Source organism: Bombina bombina, chromosome 4 (assembly GCF_027579735.1).
Source record: "Bombina bombina isolate aBomBom1 chromosome 4, aBomBom1.pri, whole genome shotgun sequence".
Classification (NCBI taxonomy): Eukaryota; Metazoa; Chordata; class Amphibia; order Anura; family Bombinatoridae; genus Bombina; species Bombina bombina.
The window spans coordinates 161,727,382-161,737,775 of record NC_069502.1 but is presented as its reverse complement, the minus strand read 5'-3'; the positions used below and the strand labels follow the sequence as shown (position 1 = coordinate 161,737,775).

General features: G+C 38.8%; 1 pseudogene; it reads left to right on the top strand.

The window, feature by feature from the left end:
• Positions 1–6,758: 6,758 nt before the first annotated feature.
• LOC128655284 (far upstream element-binding protein 1-like) lies at positions 6,759–8,951 on the top strand (annotated as a pseudogene).
• Positions 8,952–10,394: the final 1,443 nt, after the last annotated feature.

The window sequence follows — 10,394 nt, the reverse complement described above, 5'->3', positions numbered from 1 at the left end:
ACAAATATAAACACATTCGCCCATCCCTACTGATGAAATCATGCTAATATTGTGCACGGTATGAAACCTACAAATTAAAGTGAAAGATAGCAGTGGTTTAATTGAGCCCACCTTACCAATTGATATGTTTACTAATTTGTTGTTTCAATGCTGAGAAAAAAAAACTTTCAACTTGCGCTCCCTTCTGGGTGACTGCAGAGCTCAGGAATATGATGTTGCACTATGCAGCAGAGCAGTGAGGGCGGAAGAGGCGCTCAGGCCTGAGCTCTCCCTCTTACTTCAAGTAGATTGGGCAGAGAGGGGCTCACAAGTAAAGTTCCGAGTGGCCCCAAGTAATGGTGGTGCACATGGAAAATCTCTTATGCCTAGATTTAGAGTTCTGCATTAGCCGTCAAAACCAGCGTTAGGGGCTGGTATTTAGAGTCAGGAAAGGGTCTAACGCTCACTTTGCAGCCGCGACTTTTCCATAACGCAGATCCCCCTACGCCATTTGTGTATCCTATCTTTTCAATGGTATCTTTCTAACGCTGGTATTTAGGGTCTTGGCTGAAGTGAGCGTTAGAAATCTAACGACAAGACTCCAGCCGCAGCAAAAAGCCAGGAGTTAAGAGCTTTCTGGGCTAACGCTCTTAACTACTGTGCTCTAAAGTCTAATCTGCTGCCCCTAACACCGCCGACCCCTATATTATATTTATTAACCCCTAATCTGCCGCCCCCAATGTCGGCGCCACCTACCTACAATTATTAACCCCTAATCTGCCAACTGGACCTCACCGCTACTATAATAAAGTTATTAACCCCTAATCCGCCTCACTCCCGCCTCAATAACCCTATAATAAATTGTATTAACCCCTAATCTGCCCTCCCTAACATCACCGACACCTAACTTCAAGTATTAACCCCTAATCTGCTGACCGGACCTCACCGCTACTCTAATAAATTTATTAACCCCTAAAGCTAAGTCTAACCCTAACACTAACATCCCCCTAAGTTAAATATAATTTTTATCTAACTAAATAAATTATTTCTTATTAAATAAATTATTCCTATTTAAAGCTAAATACTTACCTGTAAAATAAACCCTAATATAGCTACAATATAAATTATAATTATATTGTAGCTATTTTAGGATTTATATTTATTTTACAGTCAACTTTGTATTTATTTTAACCAGGTACAATAGCTATTAAATAGTTACCTAGTTAAAATAATTACAAAATTACCTGTAAAATAAATCCTAACCTAAGTTACAATTAAATCTAACACTACACTATCAATAAATTAATTAAATAAAATACCTACAATTATCTACAATTAAACCTAACACTACACTATCATTACATTAATTACATTAATTACCTACAAATACCTACAAATAAATACAATTAAATAAACTAACTAAAGTACAAAAAATAAAAAAAGCTAAAAAATTATATTTAACTTAGGGGGGTGTTAGTGTTAGGGTTAGACTTAGCTTTAGGGGTTAATAAATTTATTAGAGTAGCAGTGAGGTCCGGTCGGCAGATTAGGGGTTAATACTTGAAGTTAGGTGTCGGTGATGTTAGGGAGGGCAGATTAGGGGTTAATACAATTTATTATAGGGTTATTGAGGCGGGAGTGAGGCGGATTAGGGGTTAATAACTTTATTATAGTAGCGGTGAGGTCAGGTCGGCAGATTAGGGGTTAATAATTGTAGGTAGGTTGGCGGTGACGTTGGGGGCGGCAGATTAGGGGTTAATAAATATAAAATAGGGGTCGGCAGTGTTAGGGGCAGCAGATTAGGGGTACATAGGGATAATGTAGGTGGCGGCGGTGTACGGAGCGGCAGATTAGGGGTTAATAATAAAATGCAGGGGTCAGCGATAGCGGGGGCAGCAGTTTAGGGGTTAATAAGTGTAAGGCTAGGGGTGTTTAGACTCGGGGTACATGTTAGGGGCTGCGTTAGGAGCTGAACGCTGCTTTTTTGCAGGTGTTAGTTTTTTTTTCAGCACAAACGGCCCCATTGTTTCCTATGGGGGAATCATGCACGAGCACGTTTTTGAAGCTGGCCGCGTCCGTAAGCACCGCTGGTATTTAGAGTTGCAGTGGCGGTAAATTATGCTATACGCTCCCTTTTTGGAGCCTAACGCAGCCCTTCTGTGAACTCTAAATACCAGCGGTATTTAAAAGGTGCGGGGGGAAAAAAGCATGCCTAGCTAACGCACCCCTTTGGCCGCAGAACTCTAAATCTAGCGGTTTGTTATGTAATTCAGGTTAGTCTGAAGTCTGCTGTATTAGAAGTCATGTTTCTGTAATGAGAAGCAATGTGCTAGTCTATTGGGCATAGCTAGACAATAACTTCAAAGGAAATATGTATACCAATTAACAATTGTAAAACACTTTAAAATAATTGGGAAAACCAAATGGATATAAACTACAAAAAAATTTTGCAGAATAAAAATAGGCTTAGCTATTTTTTATTATGTAGTAGCCTTATATTGAAAACTATTAATAGTAAATATCGACTTCAGATCCATGCAGTATGGTAATTGTGTTCCTCAAATATAAGTACTGTAATTACTCTGGTTTACCTTGATGAAAAACTAAAAAATTAATGCGGAAGCTGAATTTTGAATAACTTGTGTGCTAGGTATTATTAGCTAAAGCTTTCAATATATAGCTTTCAATGTATAAATAATTGTATGGAGCCATGCTGAATATAATTTGAACATGTTTTGAACCATATGTTCTAGTAATGAATAAATAATGTATATATTCTTATTCCTTTAGAAATAAAAGGTTGTTGTAAATGAAACACCTGAAGCATGGAAATTAATCACTTTAGTAATATGTAAAAATACAAGAATCACATGATTAAAAAATAACTGCATGTAATCAATATGCACTCGAAAACTAAAATGAATTGCAAGCTACTATTCAAGTTTACTGAATTAACTTGTGACATATTGCCTAGCATCTATATCAATTAGTTAAACCACTCAAATAATATATAAAATCTAAAAAAAATAGTTGAACATAAGAAAAAAAAGAAAATGTGTTTAATTTTTTTAAAAATCATTTCTCACTTAAAAGGACATGAAACCTAAACATTTTCTTGCATGACTCAGATAAAGCATATCATTTTAAACAACTTATCAATTTACTTTTAATTTTAAATGTGCTTCATTCTCTTAGTATCCTTTATTGAAGGGACAGCAATGTTATACTTGCAGCTATCTAAACATATTTGATAAGCCAATGATAAGAGGCATATGGCAGCTGCCAATCAGCTCCCAGTAGTGCATTTGTGCTCTTGAGTCAACCTAAGTATGGTAGGGGGAAAAAAAAATAGATAATAGAAGTAAATTGTAAAGTTGTTTAAAATTGTATGCTCTATCTGAATCATGAGAGAAAAAAAAATAATAATTTATACTTAACTGATAAATGAATTTCTTTCACAATCCATTACTCATGTGAATTATACTCCTGTCCACTAGATGGAAACAAAGGCTCAAAAACTCCAAGAGCCCCTTAAACCCCTCCCACCTTACTAGAAACTAGACTGATGTATAGCCAAGCCAGAAAAGAAGGCAAGTAAAGAAAATAAGAGCAATAGAAAAGGAAAATGGAACAAAGGAGGTGTATACTCAAAATGCCACTGGAAAAAATAATCACAATAGAAATAAATGAGCAAGGGCTTGTGGACTCCAACATGAAAGAAATGAATTTATCAGGTAAACATAAATTATATTTTATTTCATAAATGGAGTGAGAATCGAAGATCCATTACTCCTGGAAACTAATATGCAAGATGTGAAGTCTACATGCCCTTTTTGTATGCAGAAAAAATATAAATACAATATATTTAATGGCAAGAAAACAACCACCTGAAGGGCTTTCCAAACAAAAGCTGTGTCAGAAGAAGCAAAAACATCAAAATGGTAGATGTTAGAAACAGTAATTAAGAAAGACCAAGTTGCTGCCTTGCAAATTTGGTCAACAGAGGCCACATACTCAAAGGCCCAAGAATTAGCAACTGATCTGGTAGAATGGGCAGTAATCCATTTAGGAGGAAACTGACCTGCCTGCAAGTAAGCTTTATGAATCAAAAGCTTCAACTAAGAGGCTAATAAAACAGACGGGGGGGGGGGGGGTCGAGATATAGCAGGTCCCTCAAGAGGCAGGTATCTCCTGAGGACTCAACAGAAACAGACACACTATCAACGAATAATGTAATTAAACTCTAATCCTATCCTCTCAATGATTTGGAAAATAAGGTGTTGTGATTAGGGTTGGGCTTTGTACCCACAAATTAATTTAATTTTTTTGACACCTTATTAGATGTCAATAAACTAATTAGGAAACTTACTCTAAAGAAACACATTTCTAAATCAATGAGTGAGACCACTGCACATATGTCACAAGCAAGTATGGCGGTACAGCCTGATTTCAATATGGATATAAACTTGGAAGGTTTAGATTTCCAAGACCTATATTACATAGGTGTATTGGACTCACTGGATCAGGAGAATGAGGAATTCCTCATAGATGAAACAAACATTACCCCACCCAGATTTAAAAATCCATCCTCTTTCTACCCCATCCATAGTAGAGGAAATATAATTGAGACATTTCAAAAAAGGGTGGAAGCAGACTTAACACTTTTGTTTTACAGACAACAGAAAAATAGACACAATCTGACTAGAAGGGAGAGAGAAGCACTTTAAAGCTTGACTCTAAATACTAATATAGTGATCCATGATACTGACAAGGGGGGCTCTGTGGTTGTGCAAGATAAAAGTTACTTTGTCAGAGAGGCCCTGAGACAACTTTCCAATACCCAAGATTACAGGGTCCTCACATCAGTCCCCACCGGGGTCTTTAGTAAAAAACTGAAAGACCTGGTGGACGATGGACTCGATCATGGCTACATCAACAAAGACACTAGTGAATATCTACTAGTTTTGCACCCCACAATACCCGTGTTCAATCATCTTCTGAAGGTGCATAAATCCTTCAAAACTGTGGTCACGAGACCCATTGTCAGTGGCATAGGCTCACTATTAGAACACTTATCAGAGTGGTTGGACAAAATTTTGCAACCTATGGTCTTGGATCTCTAGAGCCATGTTAAGGATACAAAACATATTCTACATTTAGTCTCCGATTTGCAGTGGAAAAGTAATTACACATGGCTCACAATGGATAAAAGGGCATTAGATTCTTCCATACCACATGATAAGGGTTTACAGGTCATTGCATTTTTTATGAACAAATATTATGGCCAAGATACCAATTACTGTGAATTTGTTGTGAATGTCACTGAATTTTTACTCAAACACAATTATTTTGAAATTGAGGGAGTTTTCTACCTCCAGCTATGTGGAACTATGATGGGGGCAAAGTTTGCCCCCTCCTACACTAACCTCTTTATGGGGTGGTGGGAGCAGGACCAAATATTTGGAGATAAAAAACCCAAAGAGCTGACATAGCTTCTACAGACGATTCATAGATGACCTTCTGTTCACCTGGAAGGGATACCCAATGTCTCTGGTTTTGTTTCTTCAGGGACTTAATGATAATGATATTGGGATCAGTTTTACCTCAGAAAGCAATGGCCATAGTATTAATTATTTAGCTCTAACCCTAATTGGCGAGAGTGGATAAAAGGTGCCCACGACAGTCTATAGAAAACTTATTACGGGTAATACACTTTTACATGTGTCCAGCTGTCACCCTAAGAGTGTTTTCAAGGGTATAGCAAAGGGCTATTTTATCTGTCTAAAAAGAAACTGTTCAGAGAGTAAGGGTTTTGAAAAACAAGCAAACCAATTAATAGAAAGCTAGAGAAGAGTTTAAACAATGGCATTGTTAAGGCAATCCCCACTATTATCTAGTAATTGGTGTGGTTAACTATTTACCACACCACTGGATTATGTAATAATGTAGGTGGGTTGGTGCTTGTGCATGAACTTGTGAACTAAGCGAGGATGATGTGGAAGTATAGAAACTATCCACAGGACAGCAGGCACATCTAGCACTCTATGCTCAGACTTGGGGGCGGTACTATTATGGGATTGTAAAATATAACTTTTATTAAATACTATTTAAAATATGTACAAATACAAACAAAACACACTGTAGATTAAAATAAACAAAGTATGCTAAGTCCTGTCAGTAAGAATCAAGTGTTGACACCAAATAGTAAATAAATGCCTATAGTATTCGAATAATAGGTGTCATACTATTTCGTAGTATATTAAAATGTGTGATGTCTCTAAGCAGAGAGGTAGATTGGGAAGGTAATGCTAATCTCCTGTTGGTCCCTGAAAAAATATTCCTGTATGTGTTATTCAGATATATGGCCCACAATCATAAACAATATGATCTCTCTAAAATGGTATGATCTCTGTTTCCAATAGATGGGATCACTTACGCTTGCGTTTGTTGGGTTTAAACAATGGACATAAATTCCATAGCTTGCGTAAGTTGGGTCTAAACACTAGACACAAATGTAATATTGTGTGTACAAGGATTGTACAAGGATGCTCTCTGTCTGGTAATACCTATCCAGATAGATCATGCATATATTTAGGTTTCCTACTGAGATAAATATATCCTTTAATAGTGTGTGTATAAGGAATATACAAGGATGCTCTCTGTCTGGTAATACCTAACCAGATAGATCATGTATTTATTTAGGTTTCCTACTGAGATAAATATATCCTTTTTTTTTTTTCTTCCCTTTTACGCTACAGAACGACTCAGATAGTCGAAGCAGCGTGCTAAGGTGAAATGTCTGACTACTATAGTGTACCTCCTCCGAGTACGGGATCTGCAGCGGGGGCAAACGATGCATTTAAGGACGAGCTACAGAGAGCTAGACAGATTGCTGCAAAAATTGGAAGCGAAACAGGAGCTGCTGTAAACTCTAACGACTATGGATTTGGTGAGCAAAAGAGACCACTTGATGATGGAGAAGCAGCAAATCACTACTGGGAACTAGATGAACAAATTGATCAACCAGATGCTAAGAAAGTTGCACCCCAGAATGATTCTTTTCCTTCACCAATGCCTCCTCTGCATCAGCAGCAAAGATCTGTTGTCACAGAGGAATACAAAGTCCCTGATGGAATGGTTGGATTCAATAGTAATGGCATGCCAGATAGAACATGTATGTTAACTGGTGGTCCTGATTCTGTTCAAGCTGCCAAATGGTTACTTGACCAGATAATTTAGAAAGGGAGACCAACCCCTGGCTTTCATCATGGTGATGGACAAGGCAATGCAGTTCAGGAGATCATGGTTTCGTCCAGTAAAGCAGGATTGGTTATTGGAAAAAGGGGGGGGGAACTATCAAACAGCTTCAGGAACGTACAGGAGTTAAAATGGTAATGATTCAAGATGGTCCGCAAAACACAGGTGCAGACAAACCATTACGAATTACCGGAGATCCATACAAAGTTCAGCAAGCAAAAGAGATGGTGTTAGATTTAATTTGTGATCAAGGAGTTTTCAGAGACCCCTGAAATGATTATGGCTCAAGAATAGGCGGCGGAGGAAATGAAGGTATTGATATCCCTATACCCCGGTATGCTGTTGGAATTGTAATAGGCAGAAGTGGTGAAATGATAAAAAAAAATCAGAATGATGCAGGTGTTAGGATACAGTTTAAGCCAGATGATGGATCATCTCCAGATAGGATAGCTCAAATTTCAGGACCTCCAGATAATTGTCAGCATGGTGCAGAAATTATAACTGATCTTCTTCGTAGTGTTCAGTCTGGAAACTCAGGACCTGGTGAACCAAGACCTGGTGGCAGAGGAAGGGATAGAGGACAAGGAAACTGGAACATGGGTCCCCCAGGTGGATTACAAGAATTCAACTTTTTTGTTCCTACTGTGAAAACTGGGCTGATTATTTGGAAAGGTGGAGAAACTATGATAAAACATAAGTCAAACATCTGGTGCCAGAATAGAGGTTCAAAGAAATCCTCCACCAAATTCAGACCCAAACATGAAATTGTTTACTATTTGTGGAACTCCACAACAGATTGATTATGCAAGACAACTTATTGAGGAAAAAATAGGCGGTCCAGTGAATCCTCTTGGCCCTCCTGTCCCTCATGGTCCTCCAGGTGTACCCGGACCTCATGGGCCTCCTGGACCTCCTGGCCCTGGTGCTCCTATGGGACCTTACAATCCACCACCCTACAATCTAGGTCCCCCTGGACCAGCACCACATGGCCCTCCTGCTCCATATGCTCCTCAAGGATGGGGGAACTCATACCCACACTGGCAGCAGCAGCAGAAGCAACCAACTCAGCCAGACCCAACTGAGCAATCAGCAGCGGCGCCTCCAGCTGGGCAAGTAGACTATACAAAGGCGTGGGAAGAGTATTACAAGAAAATGGGTCAGCAAGCACCACCACAAGATTATTCAAAAGCATGGGAAGAATACTATAAAAAGCAAGCACAAACTGTCTCAGCACCAGCTGATGCTGCACCTCCAGCTGGTCAGCCAGACTACAGTGCAGCCTGGGCAGAGTACTATAGACAATAAGCAGTTAATTACGCTCAGACAAGTCCACAAGCAAAGCCACAGCATCCTCCAGTGCCACAGGGCCAATAATACGAAGTGGACAATACAGTATTTGCTTCATTGTGTTGGGGAAAACGTTTGTTAAATATTTGGATGCAGACGCCTTGATAAAGATCTTAATTTTGTTTGGTTTACAATTTTGTTTTGAAAAATGTACAAATCTATCACTACTGACTGGTAGGAGGCAATATTTCTGTGTAGAAATGGAAATCGATTTGTTTTTAGTATTAGTGTAGATGTACACATTCCAGCAAATGTATTTGCAACGATTATGTGGTCAATGCTTTGTGATACAAATGTACTTTTTCAATGTATACTTTATCACTTTTAAATGCCTGTTTTGTGCTTTACAATAAATTATATGAAACCTTCTGTGTCGGTAAGTTGGATATGTGAGTATTAAAGGCAATACAGGGAGTGCAGAATTATTAGGCAAGTTGTATTTTTGAGGATTAATTTTATTATTGAACAACAACCATGTTCTCAATGAACCCAAAAAAACTCATTAATATCAAAGCTGAATAGTTTTGGAAGTAGTTTTTAGTTTGTTTTTAGTTATAGCTATTTTAGGGGGATATCTGTGTGTGCAGGTGACTATTACTGTGCATAATTATTAGGCAACTTAACAAAAAACAAATATATACCCATTTCAATTATTTATTTTTACCAGTGAAACCAATATAACATCTGAACATTCACAAATATACATTTCTGACATTCAAAAACAAAACAAAAACAAATAAGTGACCAATATAGCCACCTTTCTTTGCAAGGACACTCAAAAGCCTGCCATCCATGGATTCTGTCAGTGTTTTGATCTGTTCAATATCAACATTGCGTGCAGCAGCAACCACAGCCTCCCAGACACTGTTCAGAGAGGTGTACTGTTTTCCCTCCTTGTAAATCTCACATTTGATGATGGACCACAGGTTCTCAATGGGGTTCAGATCAGGTGAACAAGGAGGCCATGTCATTAGATTTTCTTCTTTTATACCCTTTCTTGCCAGCCACGCTGTGGAGTACTTGGACGCGTGTGATGGAGCATTGTCCTGCATGAAAATCATGTTTTTCTTGAAGGATGCAGACTTCTTCCTGTACCACTGCTTGAAGAAGGTGTCTTCCAGAAACTGGCAGTAGGACTGGGAGTTGAGCTTGACTCCATCCTCAACCCGAAAAGGCCCCACAAGCTCATCTTTGATGATACCAGCCCAAACCAGTACTCCACCTCCACCTTGCTGGCGTCTGATTCGGACTGGAGCTCTCTGCCCTTTACCAATCCAGCCACGGGCCCATCCATCTGGCCCATCAAGACTCACTCTCATTTCATCAGTCCATAAAACCTTAGAAAAATCAGTCTTGAGATATTTCTTGGCCCAGTCTTGACGTTTCAGCTTGTGTGTCTTGTTCAGTGGTGGTCGTCTTTCAGCCTTTCTTACCTTGGCCATGTCTCTGAGTATTGCACACCTTGTGCTTTTGGGCACTCCAGTGATGTTGCAGATCTGAAATATGGCCAAACTGGTGGCAAGTGGCATCTTGGCAGCTGCACGCTTGACTTTTCTCAGTTCATGGGCAGTTATTTTGCGCCTTGGTTTTTCCATACGCTTCTTGCGACCCTGTTGACTATTTTGAATGAAACGCTTGATTGTTCGATGATCATGCTTCAGAAGCTTTGCAATTTTAAGAGTGCTGCATCCCTCTGCAAGATATCTCACTATTTTTGACTTTTCTGAGCCTGTCGAGTCCTTCTTTTGACCCATTTTGCCAAAGGAAAGGAAGTTGCCTAATAATTATGCACACCTGATATAGGGTGTTGA